The 18,927-nt window shown below is 37.8% G+C and overlaps 3 protein-coding genes and 1 long non-coding RNA gene across 34 annotated transcripts in view; 2 read left to right on the forward strand and 2 right to left on the reverse strand.

The window, feature by feature from the left end:
* Nucleotides 1-18,927, forward strand: part of LOC114641392 (C-type lectin domain family 5 member A-like) — a 1,576,682-nt gene that overhangs the window by 1,386,390 nt on the left and 171,365 nt on the right. The window lies entirely within an intron of this gene.
* The window catches only part of LOC127527373 (lectin BRA-2-like), a 404,208-nt gene that overhangs the window by 109,958 nt on the left and 275,323 nt on the right, over nt 1-18,927 (reverse strand). The gene's annotated exons all lie outside the window — the stretch shown is intronic.
* The window catches only part of LOC114641385 (B-cell differentiation antigen CD72-like), a 228,270-nt gene that overhangs the window by 109,958 nt on the left and 99,385 nt on the right, over nt 1-18,927 (reverse strand). The gene's annotated exons all lie outside the window — the stretch shown is intronic.
* LOC114641374 (uncharacterized) overlaps nt 1-18,927 on the forward strand; it is a 90,759-nt gene that overhangs the window by 14,638 nt on the left and 57,194 nt on the right. The window lies entirely within an intron of this gene.

Below are 18,927 nucleotides of genomic sequence, written 5' to 3' on the forward strand. Positions count from 1 at the left end.
ATCCATTATTGCCAATCACTAAGATTTCAGTTTTCTCTTTATTTAGCTTGAGAAAGTTACTATTCATCCATTCTGAAATACAAGTCAGGCATTGTGTTAGTGAATCAAGAGATTCAGGGTCATCAGGTGCTATTGATAAATACAGCAGTGTGTCATCAGCATAGCTGTGGTAGCTCACGTTGTGCCCTGAGATAATCTGACCTAATGGAAGCATGTAGATTGAGAAGAGCAGCGGACCCAGGATAGAGCCTTGTGGACCACCATATAGGATATCAGGGGTCTTTGAGTTGTAATTACCACAACTAACAAAGAATTTTCTCCCTGCCAGGTAGGATTCAAACAAATTTAAGAGCCTGCCAGAGAGGCCCACCCATTGACTAAGGCGATTTCTAAGAATATTGTGATCAATGGTGTCAAATGCGGCACTCAGATCTAAGAGGATGAGAACAGATAAATGGCCTCTCTCTGCATTTACCCGCAAGTCATTTACTACTTTAACGAGTGCAGTTTCTGTGCTGCGATTTGTTCTAAAACCTGACTGAAATTTATCAAGAATAGCAGGTTTATTTAGGTGCTCATTTAACTGCATAATGACTGCCTTCTCTAGAATTTTACATAAGAAAGGCAGGTTAGAGATGGGTCTAAAATTTTCAAGAGCAGAGGGGTCGAGATTATTTTTCTTAAGTAGGGGTTTAACTACAGCAGTCTTGAGACAGTCTGGGAAGACCCCCATATCTAATGATGAATTTACTATGTCAAGAACATTACCAATAAGCACGCCCGATACTTCTTTGAAAAAATGTGTTGGTATTGGGTCAAGGGCACAGGTGGAGGGTTTCATTTGAGAAATTATTTTATGTAAATCTATCCTAGTGAAAGAGTTCAATTTGTTTATAACGGAATATTGGGGTTTAGGAGGATCCTTAGTGTTGGGGAGATATACTATGTTATTTATAATATCAGTCATTTTTTGTTTGAAAAATACAGCGATAGCCTCACAGGTTTTACTTGAAGTACGTAGGAGGCATTCCTTTGAGTTACTTGGGTTTAACAGACGATAAATCATTGAGAATAAGACTCTGGGATTACTAGCATTGTGATTTATAATCTTAGAGAAATAGCAGCGCCTCTCAAGATGGACTGTGTTATTGTATTCTGTTATTTTAACTTCATATTTCATAGTGGGATAGTTAGTTTAGTTTCCTCATTTACGCTCAGCTCTCCAGCATGTTCTCTTTAAATCAGACACTCTTTGGGGTCTTCCATGGTATAACAATGCTAGAAGAATTTTTTAACTGTCTTTTTCAGGTGCAATCTATCGTCAACAGCAGCTCTCACCTTAGTATTAAATCTTTCCACCTTATTACTTACACAAGGGGGCTCCACCCCCTGCTGCACTTCGCTCGCCTACCCCCGGGGGCGTTTTGAAACCCGGTGCCCTGCTGGTCAGCCGTAGTTTCAGACGACGCGTTGTAGGAGCTTGCGTTGTTTGAACCCGAGGCTTGCCCTGGTTTCTGCGGTTTGAGACGCGCGGTTGTAGGCGTATATCCGTCAGTCGAGCTCGTACGGTTTGAACCCGTGCCTGCTTTGCCTCCGCAGTTTCAGACAGTGGGTAGCGGTTCGGCCGTTTTTGTACGATCCCAAGCAGCACATTATTCCTAACTTCACTTCGCAGTAGTGCCACGCACAATATGGCGGGTGATGCCTGCGCCTTCACTACCCAGTAGTGCCACTCACAATATGGCGGCGACGCCTGCGCCTTCCGTATTATGTCGGGTTTTACCATGCTGTGTAGGTGCCTTTGCCTTTCGTACTGTCTGATAACAATTTGAAAGAGACGTGAAAGTGTCACGGTTTGGGAATTTCAGCTTTCACTATTTTATCGATGTCATATTCTGTGCGGATTTTGGAATCGTCATCAAGTATTAATACTATATAGTGTGGCGTGCGGCAACAAACCTCTCTTCTGAAACTCGAGTAACAGTGATAATTGCTTTAACAGTTCCAAATAGAGATCTATTCTTGATATCTTCTAGCAGGTATTTATTTTTAAGTCCTAAAGACTCTGCAACTAAATCGGACGATGTTCCACTCTTTGCCATGGCATAAGATTAGTTGTAATTTCTGTCCATTTCTGTAGCTGTGTTAGTTGAGCTTTTCGGTTTTGGAGCCGAGACAGTTTTGCTTCCGTGGTTTCAGACGCGCGTTGTAGGCGCCTACGTTTATTGTTTTTTTCAATACGGGCTCGTCTTTGTAGTTCCGTTACTCGAGCCGTATCGTTTTGCACCCGTGATCGTGAATTCATTACTTGTCTGTTCTTTATCGTTAGTAATATGGGTAAGTAATATGGATGATCGCAGTTACTGTTAATATGGAGCATTTTCTGTGGTTGTACTGTTAATAGTGCATCACTGTAATGAGATTCACCTATGCTGTGTAGTTTGTAACGTGTTTCGAATGACGTATGTTTAATACGGAGCGTTCGTTTATTCTTATTACCCATCAGGTTGTTGCTGCCAGGTGTTATCTGTGGTTGTCCTGTTAATATTGTATTACTGTAATGTGATTCAAATATGTAGTGTAGTCCGGTTTTTTTGTTGTTTTATGTATGATGTCGGGTGTTTGCCTGCGGTTTTTTAGAAGTGTGTGGATTATGCTGTGTAGTGTGTACGTTTATTTCAGATGCGCGTTGTAGGCAAGTGCTCCTTTCGTAGTATCTGCCGTTTTCCGTACCACAATTCGCTTTCCGTAATATCTCGGGCTTGATGTGTGACCCTTTGTGGACTCCGTAGTCTGTCCCGTTTTACTCTGGTGCGGGAGGCTGATTCCTCTTTTTTGTGTGGCGGTGTCGTTGCCTATGGGCGCGTTGCCTCATTTCTTATTTACGTTAGTGGAGCTGTTTCGTTTTTAATCCGTAACTTCTTCGTTCTCGGTGGATCGCGCGTTAGTTAAGATGTGTCATATTTGAACTGTCATTCATGCGTTCTTGGTGGATCGCGCTGTTTACTACAATTCGCTTTCCGTACCATCTCGGACTTGATTTGTAAACCTTTGTGGACACCATAGTCTGTCCCGTTTGTCGTTGCCTATGGGCACGTGGCCTCATTTTTTATTTATGTTAGTGGAGCTCTTTCGTTTTTGAGCCATAACTCCTTCGTTCTCGGTGGATCGCGCGTTAGTTGAGCTGTGTCGTGCCTGCCTGGTTTGCGACATGTCAGACGGTTCGTAGTCTCTCCCGTTTCGCTCTGGGGCGGGGGGGCTTTGTGTGGCGCCTGCACACTATGTCTCCTGCGTCCACGGGCAGGTCCCTGCGTCCATATCCGGTTTCTCATTCTGGGTTAGTAATATGGATTATCCTCGCTATTATAGTTGGCACTATAAACGGACTGATTGCTTAGAATGTTTGTAAGTTTTAAAGCTGCTGATGAGTCAAAGAAGCGTTTTTTAACAATATGCTTTTCATGAGTGTTTTCTATCATTATTTCTATATTAAATAGTAAAAGAAAATGGTCTGATAGACCCGTATCAATGATCTGCTTTATATCAACTTTTAATCCTTTAGTAATTACTAAGTCTAACGTATGACCTGCTTTATGTGTAGGCTGATTAACGAGCTGTCTCAAATCAAAGAGGTCCAGGAGTGTTCATGAATTCTTTTACTTTTTGGTCACACTGATTATCTATATGAAAAATTAATGTCGCACTAACATTAAGAGTGTGTCATAGTTCGTAATTAAAATTGACATTAAGTCAGAGAATTCCTCAAAAAAAGACCGCGTTGAATTTTGGAGGTCTATACACGATAATACTAGTACGTGAAAATCTCCATGGATAACAAAGCGAGATTACTCAAAGGGACTTGAATTTACCAAAACTGACATCTTTAGCATTTTAACCTCTTGAGTAAATGTGTTTGCCAAGCCAGCCGCCTTTCTTTCCTTGGCGATCTGCACGAGTAAAACTGTAATCCGGAGGCGCAGATTCGATTAAAACAGCTGCGCCATCTGAGCTAAGCCACGTTTCACTTCAAGTGCAATAAAATCTATTTTGTTATCACTAATAAGATCGTTGATAAAAACCGTCTTGTTAGTTAAAGCTCTAAACGATTTAATAGAGCCATATTTAATGTTTCGAAGGGGCAGAGATGAGTACTATGTGCGTTATTGATATTTGGAACAGGAATCTAAGTTATTTTTGATTAGCGCCATTCTGTGTGTACTTTTTGTTTAATCTATAAATCTGTTTTTATAGTTTTTAATACAGTTGTTCATCTAAAGTAGTAATTTTAATTATATTATTGGTGGTTTATGCGTATTTCCTAGATTTTCTACGTGCATCGAGATTGGTAGATTACAGTATTTATGTTGTGCACTTTTAATGGAAAATTTTTATAAATAATTAGTCATGTCCAAGTACAGCAGTAGCATTTCTGGAAGGGGTAAGAGCAGAGATTAGATAGTCAAGATAAACGAATTACCTATAGATATGTTTTCGGAGAGGACCTGGCCTGCCGAAGCTGTTCGGATGCAGGCCATTCTCGCTTGAAGAAAGCAGGGGTAGGGTAGGTCTTTCCCAAAACGAGGTCCCAGTTGTTGATGAACCCGATGTCTTGATTCTTGCAGAAGACCCTGCAGCCAGTTGTGTTAATCCTAGCAGACGACTGTAGTAGCTCGTTTGATGGTCTGACGAGAGGCAGTCGACCCGAATGGAAGATCTTTGCTATGGGGTCCTCTCCTTTGTGTCTTTAAATTAATGCTGTGAAGTCAGCCTTGAGAATCTCGACTGTCGGTGCCTTATATCGTTTACGCCAGCATGCAAAACAATTGGGCTCCAACTGCCCCTGCATACAGTCAGAAAAGAAGAAAGAGAGCGCACTCTAGTCTGTGATGCAGTTTTGTATTCTTTAAGGAGTAATTGCTGGCATTGTGATGTCAGGCAAAGGCATCAATATGGTTACTGATTGGAGGTACTGCTGTCTTTTCCACTACTTCTTATCTGTACCAATTGACTTTTTGTGTGTTCAAAGTCAGTCACTGTTGCAGTTAGCAAACATCTTGGGTGTGAATAACAAATATATTATTATTATTATTTTTTTTATTAAATTTTATTGAATTTATTGTAATCGTTCCATACAAATAGATCAATTTTTACAAAAAATAGGATTGAAAACAAATCAACCCTACCCCTGAGAAACAGAGCAAGGCCAACGGAGTAAAACTTAAAGCTAGTAGAAATAAATAAATTGATGAGTTTAATAAACGGATAAAGATAAATGGAGAAGAAAAAGAAATGGGAAGAGAATCTGCTTCCTCAGTGCTTTAAGAGCTTATTCTATAATGTTATTGATGAGATCCTGCCAGGTTTTGAAAAAGTTCTGCACAGATCCGCTAAGTGAGAATTTGATTTTTTCCCATTTCAAATAATACATAACATCAGTTTACCTACTGACTTAAAAGAGGAGAGTTAGGATTCTTCCACTTTAGCAAAATAAGTCTGTGTGCAAATAGTGTAGTAAAGGCAATCACAGTTTGTTTGTCCTTCTCCACTTTAAGCCATCCAGGAGTACACCAAACACAGCTGTTAATGGGTTAGGAGAGATTGTGACACCAAGGCTGTCTGAAAGGCCAAAATTTTGTCCAGGAATGATGTTAATTTGGTACAGGCGCTAAACATGTGACCCAGTGAGGCTGGAGCTTGATTGCAGTGTTCGCAGGTTGGATCTTGCCCTGGAAACATTTTGGATTTTGGAGATCCCATTGTCCTCTTGTATCTTTGAAAGGGAGGGACTGTAAAATAATCTATAATAATAAAAGGCACAAGCCCTCACTGACTGACTCACTCACTGACTGACTCACTCATCACTAATTCTCCAGACTTCCCGTGTAGGTGGAAGGCTGAAATTTGGCAGGCTCATTCCTTACAGCTTACTTACAACAGTTAGGCAGGTTTCATTTCGAAATTCAAAGCGTAATGGTCCTAACTGGAACATATTTTTTGTCCATACACTGTAATGGAGGAGGCAGAGTCACGTATCGCGTCATCACGCCTCCTCGTAATCACGTGAACTAAAAACAAAGGAAGAGATTTACAGCACGATTCGCACGCGGGAACGAAGGTAAATGACGTTAATTTTGACTGTCTTTTAATACTGTGTAAGCATACATATTACACATGTGCAATTAAACGTGTGCATTTACGGGGGTGATTTCTCAGGCTTAAAAGCTGACCTTTATCAAACGCGGGGGAACAAAGGTAACTGACGTTGTTCACTGTCTTTTAATACTGTGTAACCATACATATTAACACATGTCCAATTAAACGTGTGCATTTACGGGGTGATTTCTCAGGCTTAAAAGCTCGCCTTTTACTAAAAAGGTAAATGCAAAACTATTTTCAATCAGTTTATTGAAACGCTCCCGTTAAGGATTGCAATAACATATTCGCGAGATAAAAGAACGAAGTAGGGGGAAATGGAGGAACAGCCGCGAACAGCGAAGAGCAAAAAATTAATTAAACAATTGAGAAACGGAGCGAGTTAAGCATACAAGCATGTTCATAAGGGAAACAAACCACAGTGTAAAACGTAAGTTTAAATAAAGTTTATAGAAACGCTCCCGCTGCGGATTTGCAATAACATATTCGCGAGATAAAAGTTTAATGAGAAGACACGAGGTATAAACGAACCACACGCCGTGGCGCAACGTTAGGGGCAACAGTTTCAAGCATTCTATGATCTGCTTCTCGCAACTGAAAGACGGCACATGGCGGATGTTAGCCGACTCGCTGACCGCAACGTTAGGGGCTTCAAGTATGGCGCTGATGCCACATCTCAGTGCCAACACTTTGCAGACTGTACTTAAAAGACGCGCCCTCCTCACGGGACAGTTAAAAACACCAAGCAAACTAACGATGACATCAAGTATTACCCAATCAAAAAGTAGGAAAGGAGGCATCTTCATAAAATGCGTGTGGGATGATTTGCATGAGATGCTGCTTTAAAAAAAAAAATATTACAAAAATACGGTATAAATCCCGTCCACTATTGATTCAAAACGGGACGCGCAATTTCATGTCAAACGCGGCACGATTCCGTATTTTAAAGTTAATTAAACAATTGAGAACGGAGCGAGTTTAAGCATACAAGCATGTTCATAAGGGAAACAAACCACGGTGTAAAACGTAAGTTTAAATAAAGTTTATAGAAACGCTCCCGCTGCGGAATAACATATTCGCGAGATAAAAGTTTAATGAGAACACACGAGGTATAAACGAACCACACGCCGTGGCGCAACGTTAGGGGCAACAGTTTTCAAGCATTCTATGATCTGCTTCTCGCAACTGAAAGACGGCACATGGCGGATGTTAGCCAACTTGCTGACCGCAACGTTAGGGGCTTCAAGTATGGCGCTGACGCCACATCTCAGTGCCAACACTTTGCAGACTGTACTTAAAAGACACGCCCTCCTCACTGGACAGTTAAAAACACCAATCAAACTAACGATGACATCAAGTATTACCCAATCAAAAGTAGGAAAGGAGGCATCTTCATAAAATGCGTGTGGGATGATTTGCATGAGACGCTACTTTAAAAAAAAATGATTACAAAAATACGGGATAAATCCCGTCCACTATTGATTCAAAACGGGACGCGCAATTTCATTGTCAAACGCGGCACGATTCCGTATTTTAAAAGACGGGTGGCAACCCCTACAGTGCCAGGTAACCACCCATACAATCAGATTGTGATTCACACTAGGAATGCAATGAATGTAATTACCCCGATCTACATACAAGGCGAAAGTCTTGCAACATTCAAAGATGATGGTTTGGGATAAGTACACCATACAACATAAAAGAGCTTATGAAGCCTTGAACCGAAAAAAGCAACATCTCAGAGATCGTAAAAAAAAAAAAAAAATAGGGGGTAATGTCGTTTTACTCGCTGTAGATTTTAGTCAAACATTACCAGTTATTCCACGAGGGAGACCAGCAGATGAACTCAACGCGTGTTTAAAATCCATGCTTCTCCCACGCTCGGTTATATGTCGCGTGTTCTCCGGTAGGTGCACCAAAAAATTTATACATTTAAGCATGTAATGGGCAAAACAAAAAATGAGGTATACCCGAAGGCACTGCAGTAGTACTTAATGTAACTTTACTTCTTAAATGTTAATGTTTTACTGTTTAATAATTTATACGCTTCTTATATGTTGTTCAAATTCTTTTATCAAAATACCAGTGACAGCGCAATGCACGATAACATGGAGTGAATACACATACGCATCCGCCCACGGCTGCCCTGCTGTGCGCAGATAGGAGTTGATTCTACAATAAAATAAAATAAAGATAAAAAGAGTAAAACAATCATCACCCATAAAGCGTGTGTGGTGTGTATATATGTGTATATGTATATGTTGATATGTGGATGTGTATATGTATATATATATATTTATATATGTAGATATGTATATATATGTGTATATGGTATATATATATATGTGTATATATATTATATATATATATATATATATATATATATATATATATATATATATATATATATATATATATATATATTATATATATAATATATATATATACACACATATATATATATATATATATATATTATATGTGTATGTATGTATATATATATATATATATAATATATGTGTATGTAGGTATATATATATATATATATATATATATATATATATAATATATATATAATATATGTGTATATGTATGTATATATATATATATATGACAGCAACACTCATAACAATGACAACACAATTACATTGACAATCATGGTTACGTTATTTTTAAAATGTTTCCTTTAGTTTTTTCATAACCTCTTTAACACACTACTTCTCCGCTGCGAAGCGCGGTATTTTGCTAGTTTTTTATATTGTAGAAATGCTGTTTCAGTCCTCGAAACTGAGCAATATTTTTTCCAGCATGGTGGAAGGTGGGAGATGAGGAAAATCGGGCAGGTTCTTTTTTTAACTAATTTTCTAATTTGAAGATAATGAAAGAAATGTGTTGCCGGAAAGTTAAACTTGGAGTGTAATTGTTCATAGGATGCAAAGATGTTATCTATATAAAGATCTCTAAATAATTTAATCCCAAATGTTTTGCAGATATTTAAAACTGCATATGTTTGTGAGGGTTGAAAAAAGGTGGTTCTCATGCAGAGGTGCCACAGATAAGATTCTCCATCTTAAAATGCTTTCTACATTTGTTCCATATTCTGGAGTTAGTGAAGCACAATTGGGTTATTAGTATATTGGCGATAACTTGCATTTATAGGGGCACAGAGCAGGGAATATAAAGAAGTACTGCAGGATTTTATTTCTATTGCGCACCAAACCTGTGTATGTTCACCTATTTGTGTCCAGGTTTTTATAGTTTGTATGTTTGCTGCCCAGTAATAAAACTGAAAGATAGGTAGAGCCATGCCACCTTCTGCCTTAGGTCTTTTGTAGGGTCGCTCTTTGGATACGTTGATGTTTTGAGTTCCAAATAAATGAGGTTATGGTTGAATCTAATTGTTTAAAAAATGATTTATTGATGTAGTATTGGAATGTTTTGAAATTAAAAGAGAAGCTTAGGAAGGATATTCATCTTAACAACGTTATTTCTTCCAGCTAGAGTGAGATGAAGGGATGACCATCTATGCAAGTCTTGCTTCATTTTTTTTCATACAGACTGTGAAACTTTGTTGATGAAGAGCTTTATGTTTACTTGTGATATTTACCCCTAGGTATTTAAACTGATCTGCAATGATGAAAGGGAAGGTGTCCAATCTAATATTGAATGCTTGAGAATCATTGGAAAGAGCACATTTTTATTCAAATTAAGGCGGAGTGGTGGCTCTGAGGCTAGGGATCTGCATGGCCAATCGGAAGGTTACCAGTTCGAATCCCGTAAATGCCAACAGAGATTCTGCTCTGTTTGGCCCTTGAGCAAGGCCCTTAACCTGCAATTGCTGAGCGCTTTGAGAAGTGAGAAAAGCGCTATATAAATGCAAAGAATTATTATTTATTATTAATTCTGAGACCAGAAATCTTTTGAAATTCTGTAAGTGCTGTTAAGACTGCAGGCACAGTATTTTGTGGGTCTGATATATACAGTACCATATCATCTGCATATAGAGAAGTTTTCTGTTCAAGTCCTTCTCTGATAATCCCCTCTATCTGATAAGCATTTCGACAGTGAACTGCCAGTGGTTCAATAGCGATTGCAAAAAGTAGTGGTGACAGGGGGCATCCTTGCCTGGTACCACGTTCTAGTTTAAAGTATTCTGAATTAATGTTATTAAAACAAACTGAAGCTTCTGGATTGGTATACAGTAGTTTGATCGATGCACAAATGTTCGGGCCATACCCAAATTTCTCTAATGTAGTGAAAAGGTAGTTCTATTCAATCATATCAAATGCTTTTTCTGCATTCAACGATAATATCTCTGGGGTGTTTGACTTTACAGGTGAATATATTACATTAAACAGGTGTCTAATGCTGGAAGCTATGTGTCCTGCCTTTAATAAATCCAGTCTGAAATTATGATACTATCGAAGGCAGCACTTTCTCCATTCTCCTAGCTAGGACTTTGGAGAGTATCTTAACATCATTATTCAGAAGTGAGATTGGTCTGTATGATGCACATTGTAATAAGTTCTTATTTTGTTTAGGAAAGACGGTGATTAATGCTTGGCGAAAAGTTTGAGGTAGAATTTTATTGTCTCTAGCTTCTGTAAATGTTGCTAATAAGTGGGGAGCTACCTGAGTGGAGAATTTCTTATAAAAATTTGACAGGGTAGCCATCAGAGCCTGCTGCTTCCCACTCTGAAGTGAGTTTATAGCATTTAGTAATTCTGATAGCACCAGTTCCTCTGCACTAAGAGTATCTATTTGTGGTATCTGTAATACATCCAGAAATGCATTAGATTTATATCTTGTCTTCTTTAAACTCAGTAGAATATAAGAATTTATAGCAGTCTCTAAATGTGTGCATTATATTTTTTATGGTCAATGATTTTATCTCCGTTGCGTTGGTGATTGCTGGGATTGCATTACGAACTTCTTGCTTGTGGATTTGTTGAGCTAAGAGCTTATTAGCTTTCTCTCCATGTTCATAGTAATGATGTCTTGATTTAGAAATGAGTTGTTCAGTTTCTTTGGTTGTTAAGAGTTTGAGCTCTGAATGCAGAGCCTGCCTTTTCCTATGAAGAACCTCACTTGGACACCTGGCATGTTCTTGATCATTCTAGTTATTTCGCTGGTTAGCTCTGATACCTTCTTGGTTTCTAATTTATTTCTGTGTGGAAAGATATGAAATAATCTGTCCTCTTAAGAAGGCCTTTAGAGTTTCCCAGAGTATTCCTGCAGAGACCTCTGAGGATGTATTTGTCTCTAGAAAGAAACTGATTTGTTTTGATATAAATTCTGTACAGTTCTCATCTGCTAATAGAAGTGGGTTAAGACGTCATCTGCGAGATGAGTATGCGGGGCCTAATGATTTTAGCTCCAAGATCAGAGGGGCATGGTCAGAAATAACAATACCATCGTACTTGCAAGATTTTATTGTAGACAAGAAATTATTATCTATAAAGAAAATAATCAATTCTTGAGTAGAAGGAATATGTTCTTGAGTTTGGGTTTAGAAATCTCTAGGGGTCTGATAGGTTTGTGGTCAGTTAAAAACTGTGCAGTTGTCTTTGCAGTGTTAGGTCTCCTGTCACAGGGGTGATGATATCTATCTAAGAGTGGATTTAAAACACAATTCGAGTCCCCAGCCATTATAATTTTATGAGTGTTCACATTGGGAATGGATGCAAATACATTTTGCATGAATTCCCTATCATCGACATTGGGTGCATAAATATTTATTAAAGTCACTTTACAGTTAAATAAATTACTCATGAGAATCACATATCTCACCTCAGAATCAGATACTGCATCTCATACCACAAATGAGACTGTTCTATGTATGAGAATTCCCACACCTCTAGTTTTTCTTTGTAAAGCTGGAATGGACCATTTGGCCAGTCCAGTCTTTTTACAGTGGGAACTGATCCTTGCTTAGTAAGTGGGTGCCCTGTAAAAATAATATTTTAGTGTTTAGACCTGTTACAGTAAGTGAGAGAATACTTTCTTTCTCCTTAATTCGTGATTTAGGCCTTTAACATTCCAGCTCACAAAGTTAACTGTCCCATCATGGAGACATTGATTCTGAATTTTTGATGTCATTTTGTAGTCTTAACTGAAAGTGAGACAGCTTTAACCTTAATTTCCAATTTTCCCACGAGTTATTGCCATGCAGCCTATTGATAATTATAATTATAAGGATTAAAAGGGTAGATTAGATATAGCTTGCTCTTTTTCTCTCCTACCCCCTTATTCCCCCCCCCCCCCCCCCACCCCCCCACACCATTCAGATCAGATTTAATTAGCTGGTATATATTTTTTTCCTCTTCTCTTATTCTACATTCAGAAAAGCACTGTAACATGATTTTTACATTTATAAGATATTTAGAAATATTTCTATTTTTGCTACAGATTTAAATGCTTTATTCTCTTTTTGTTGACTTCATTCTATATTGCCCTTTCTCTGTGCAGTTTGCTCTGTTCATTGTGCCTTAATAATGACAATTAAAAACGAGCAGAGCAGGTGCCTGGGCAAACAGCACTGAATCATGAAAGGCCCTGCAACTACTTTAGTGTCAGCCCCAGTAATTAGTAAATAATGAATTCATTTAACAAGTAGAACACCTGGAAAAATAGAATGAACATCAAGATGAAAATGGTAAGAAGAATGAAAAACACACTTTTCCCATATAACTGCTTAGTACATTTTAATACATTTTTTTTTTTAAACCAAACTTAGTTTTCTAATTTCTGTGCTGCTCCCAAACACAGAATCTGGGAAACTAGGGGGCTCCGCCCCCTGCTCGCTTCGCTCGCCAACCCCTGGCGTTGGGGCATGACAAAGAGTGAGATGTATGAATTAGATATAGATAGTGTGCAGGTTTGGATGATGCCTATATAAATACAAAATAGAGTGTTTGGCATAGAGTAATGTTTTATTGGAATATTTCTCTGTATACAACATTAGTAGTAAAGATGGTGTCTTGTCTTTGAATGAGTCTTCCTTGGCATGGATCATTTTTAACTTTAAGTTTAATGTGAGATGAACGTCGAACACATGAGAAGGCAACATAAATATGTCCATGTCCAAAAAACAGGTTCAGAGAGGCAGATCCCAACTTTGTCCATGGTTTGTCCTTGTGATTTTGTTGATGGTCATGGCAAATGCAGGTTTAATGGGGAACTGTCGGTGTTTCAATGTAAAAGGTAATTCCAGGTCAGAACTCATAAGGTCAATTCCAAGAATGAGAACAGTAATTGTTAGCATGTGAATCTGAAAGAACTGTTGCTTGAATAACATCGTGTGTTATGGTATTGACGACTAACCGTGTGCCATTGCATAAACCCCTGTTTAGATAGATAGATAGATAGATAGATAGATAGTGTTAAGGTTTCCTAATAGCATGATTATTGTTCCGTTTTTAAGGGTAAGGTTGTGTTGTGGTCATCCGACCGGGTTAATAGTGTTCAAATATTCTAAGGGGAAATTCAGATGTTCATTGTCGTCATCAGAGTCAACTTTGTCAGAGCTTAGAAAGAGCCGTGTCTCTCCAGGAAGTAATGAAATGACCTGTTTAATAATGTGATTAACATTAATATTTTTTGGACATAATATAGTGCGTTGTGTTAACCACATATGCGAAAGCAGTAAGGGCCATTGCCTTTTGGTGTCCTGTTATGTTCTCCGGTAGATGCAAAAGCAAATGAACTATTGTAGGATCTAATGCAGTTCATAAAGTTTTTACTTTCAGGCACATCCTTAGTTAGAAGCTTCTGTAGATATTCAGGATATGAATGTAAAGGAGGCTTTCTAATCTGCCCCTTTTGACAACAACGTGTAAATTCATTATTTGTATTGCCAGTTGTTTCTTCTGTGAAGTTAAGTGAATGACAATGATTGCAAAATGACATTCATTAATCCCAATGAATTTTCCTGAATAGTGGGACTCATTATTGAAAGCGTTGTCAGCCAACTGGCGTAAGCGTTTAGCAGACGTCTGGCGTTGATGTCTGCGACGGGCATGTTTTGCTTGTGGCGTTTGAGTGCCGCGTTGTTGCATGTCCATTATTTGTGACGCGCTATTTTTTGATTTTTAATTGATTCGCCTCCGCTTTGCACAAAGTCCGTTTCACTCTACGTCGTGCATTGTTTGTATCGTGCCTTGTCCGGTTTTGTATGTCGGTCAGTTGAGCTTTCTGCTTTTTGAGTCCCGCTTGCTTGTTTTCTGGCCGGTCATATGCGCGTTGCTTTGCTCCCTTTTTTGTATGTCTGAGTCGCGAGCTCTTTCTTTTGAAATCGTGCTTGTTTCGATGCAGCACTTTGAGACGCGTACTGTATGCATCTACGTTCAATGTGTCTGTTCATTTGGGCACGTCTCTGTAACGGGGTTACTCGAGCTTTGAATTTTTTGATCTGAGACATTTTTTCTCACGTATTTTCCGAAGCGCGTTGTATGCGCCGCCGTGTATTGTTTTGGTTTCATTCGTGTTCGTATGTTTGGTCCCGTTATCCGATCCGAATCGTTTTGTTCCCGTGACCGTGTATGCATGACTTGTTTGTTCCTCAGCATGTGAAATATGTATCTATACATATTAATAAAAGGCAAAGCCCTCACTGACTCACTGACTGACTGACTGACTGACTGACTGACTGACTCACTCATCACTAATTCTCGAACTTCCCGTGTAGGTGGAAGGCTGAAATTTGGCAGGCTCATTCCTTACAGATTACTTACAAAAGTTAGGCAGGGTTTCATTTCGAAATTCTACGCGTAATGGTCATAACTGGAACATATTTTTTGTCCATACACTGTAATGGAGGAGGCGGAGTCACGTATCGCGTCATCACGCCTCCTACGTAATCACGTGAACTAAAAACAAGGAAGAGATTTACAGCACGAGTCAAACGCGGGAACGAAGGTAAATGACGTTAATTTTTGACTGTCTTTTAATACTGTGTAAGCATACATATTAACACGTGCAATTAAACGTGTGCATTTACGGGGGTGATTTCTCAGGCTTAAAAGCTCGCCTTTTATCAAACGCGAGAACAAAGGTAACTGACGTTGTTCACTGTCTTTTAATACTGTATAACCATACATATTAACACAGTGCAATTAAACGTGTGCATTTACGGGGTGATTTCTCAGGCTTAAAAGCTCGCCTTTTACTAAAAAGGTAAATGCAAAACTATTTTCAATCAGTTTATTGAAACGCTCCCGTTAAGGATTGCAATAACATATTCGCGAGATAAAAGAACGAAGTAGGGGGAAATCAAGGAAGAGCCGCAAACAGCGAAGAGCAAAAAATTCATTAAACAATTGAGAAGGGAGCGAGTGAAGCATACAAGCATGTTCATAAAGGAAACAAAGCACGATGTAAAACGTAAGTTTAAATTAAGTTTATAGAAACGCTCCCGCTGCGGATTGCAATAACATATTCGCGAGATAAAAGTTTAATGAGAAGACACGAGGTATAAACGAACCACACGCCGTGGCGCAACGTTAGGGGCAACAGTTTCAACCATTCTATGATCTGCTTCTCGCAACTGAAAGATGGCACATGGCGGATGTTGGCCGACTTGCTGACCACAACGTTAGGGGCTTCAACTCTGGCGCTGACGCCACATCTCAGTGCCAACAGTTTGCAGACTCTACTTAAAAGACACGCCCTCCTCACTGGACAGTTAAAAAGACCAATCAAACTAACGATGACATGAAGTATTACCCAATCAAAAGTAGGAAAGGAGGCATCTTCATAAAATGCGTGTGGGATGATTTGCATGAGACGCTGCTTTAAAAAAAATGATAAAAAAAATACGGGACAAATCCCGTCCCGTATTGATTCAAAACGGGACGCGCAATTTCATTCTCAAATGCGGCACGATTCCGTATTTTAAAGGACGGGTGTCAACCCTACAGTGCCAGGTAACCACCCACACAATCAGATTGTGATTCAGACTAGGAGTGCAATGAATGTAATTACCCCGATCTACATACAAGGCGAAAGTCTTGCAACATTCAAAGATGATGGTTTGGGATAAGTTCACCATACAACATAAAAGAGCTTATGAAGCCTTGAACCGAAAAAAGCAAGATCTCAGAGATCGTAAAAAAATAGGAGGTAATGTCGTTTTACTCGCTGTAGATTTTAGTCAAACAGTTATTCCACGAGGGAGACCAGCAGATGAACTCAATGCGTGTTTAAAATCCATGCTTCTCCCACGCTTGGTTATATGTCGCGTGTTCTCGGGTAGGTACACCAAAAAAATGTATACATTTAAGCATGTAATGGGCAAACAAAAAAATGAGGTATACCCGAAGGCACTGCAGTAGTACTTAATGTAACTTTACTTCTTAAATGTTAATGTTTTACTGTTTAATAATTTATACGCTTCTTATATGTTGTTCAAATTCTTTTATCAAAATACCAGTGACAGCGCAATGCACGATAACATGGAGTGAATACACCATACGCATCCGCCCACGGCCACCCTGGTGTGCGCAGATAGGAGTTGATTCTACAATAAAATAAAATAAAGATTAAAAGAGTAATACAATCATCACCCATAAAGCGGTTAGTAGACGTGACGTACTATATGTGTACCAGATTTCAAGTCAATAGGTGAAACGGTTTGCGAGCTACAGGTGAATTAAAATCCTGGACAGATACACAAATTGCCACGGTAGCAAATTACAGAAGAAGATTTTACTGTTTAATAATTTATATTTATATGAAATGTGCTTCTTATATATTACTTCATATTCTCATATGATAATGATGTTAATATTTATATTGATTTCTATGTTATTGAAACTGCATGTATGTGTGTATATGTATGTATGTATGTATATATATATATATATATATATATATATATATATATATATATAATTTACTAACAAAATACCCGCGCTTCGCAGCGGAGAAGTAGTGTGTTAAAATTGGTTATGAAAAAAAAGGAAAACATTTTAAAAATAACGTAACATGATTTGTCAATGTAATTGTGTTTTCATTGTTATAAGTGTTGCTGTCTTTTATAGATATATATATATATATATATATATATATATATATATATATATATATATATATATATATAATAATTATACACACACACATAAACATTTATATACATATACATATATATACATATCTACATATACACATATCTAACATATATATACACACATACATTAACACACACATAAGACTTATTGACTGAAACGGGCTTTCACGAAAAAAGTTAGGGCTTTGCTACAGGATACACCCTCCACAAGTTAACCAAGTAAAAATAAAATATATATTTCTGTTTTATTTAAACCTTTTAAGTTCATATGCATAGCCCCATTTGGCTGTTAAATTTTTTTTTTCTTTCTTCAGTAATATTTAATCTCCTTAAAGAAAAAGAACATATGCATTTTACTTTTTTTGTATCTCTGTAGTAATATTTTAGTGTAAAAGAATAACCAGTATTTAAACCTTTTATGTTACTTTATACATTTATTTTACACAATGTTGAAAAATTAATAAGAAAGCTACATATTTTGGCAGCTGCTGCTTTCATTTTGAATGAAATGAAAAAAGCTCTCCAAGAGAAAATGTCAATGAAGAAGAAACAGTTTGCACTATCTAAAAATCAGAAACCCTCATTTATAAAAGTTTGCTGCAGATGACTTAACTGAAAATAAATGACTAGTTCCTATGTGTATAATACATATTTATCTATTTGACTTATGCCTTTATTCCACCAACTTACAACTTCTGAGGTACAATTTGTTACTTTACTTTTGTTTTTTGCAGCCCAGGCAGGTGAAGTGAACTTCCTCAGGGTCACACAGTGGTGTCAGTACCAGGATTTGAACTGACAAGCTCCAGGTTTGCTGAAATATTACTGAAGAAAGAAAAAAAACGAAAACGGGCAAATGGGGCTATGCATACAAATGTCCATCCGTCATTATCCAACCTGCCATATCCTAATACAGGAGCCAATAAGTAGATACATATATATACAGTATATATATATATATATATATATATATATACTATATATATACAGTATATATATATATATATAATATATATATATATATATATATATATATATATATATTCTAGGTTATGTAAACATATATATACATAAACATATATACTTATATACATATCTACATATACACATATATATATATATATATACACATATACAAATTTACATATCTACATATATATATATATATATGTAGATAGATATAAATATAGACATACATATATACATACATACATTCACACACATATATATAGAGCAAAATACCCGCGCTTCGCAGCGGCGAAGTCCTGCTTTACAATTTTAAATAATAAACTGAGGGAAATTATACCAATAATTATTTGTTAACGATCTCTTTGTATACCATGTTGTCAGTTTGCCCCTCCGGTTGTAATATGACCAAGTTGTGCGCTGAGCTTACTGTTGAGCATGCAACGTATACTTGGCCATGTGAAAAGCAAATCAAGAACAGCAAGACCGCGCCAGCTGCGGAGCTCAGCTCGGAGCGAAATGAGTGAATGAAATGAGGTGAATGGGAGGGGAGATGATCACGTGACTCCAACACCTGTCAGTTCAAATCCTGGTACTGACACCACTGTGTGACCCTGAGGAAGTCACTTCACCTGCCTGTGCTGCAAAAAACAAAAGTAATGTAACAAATTGTACCTCAGATGTTGTAAGTTGGTGGAATAAAGGCATAAGTCAAATAGATAAATATGTATTATACACATAGG

This window comes from Erpetoichthys calabaricus, chromosome 4 (genome assembly GCF_900747795.2).
Source record: "Erpetoichthys calabaricus chromosome 4, fErpCal1.3, whole genome shotgun sequence".
Lineage (NCBI taxonomy): Eukaryota > Metazoa > Chordata > Cladistia > Polypteriformes > Polypteridae > Erpetoichthys > Erpetoichthys calabaricus.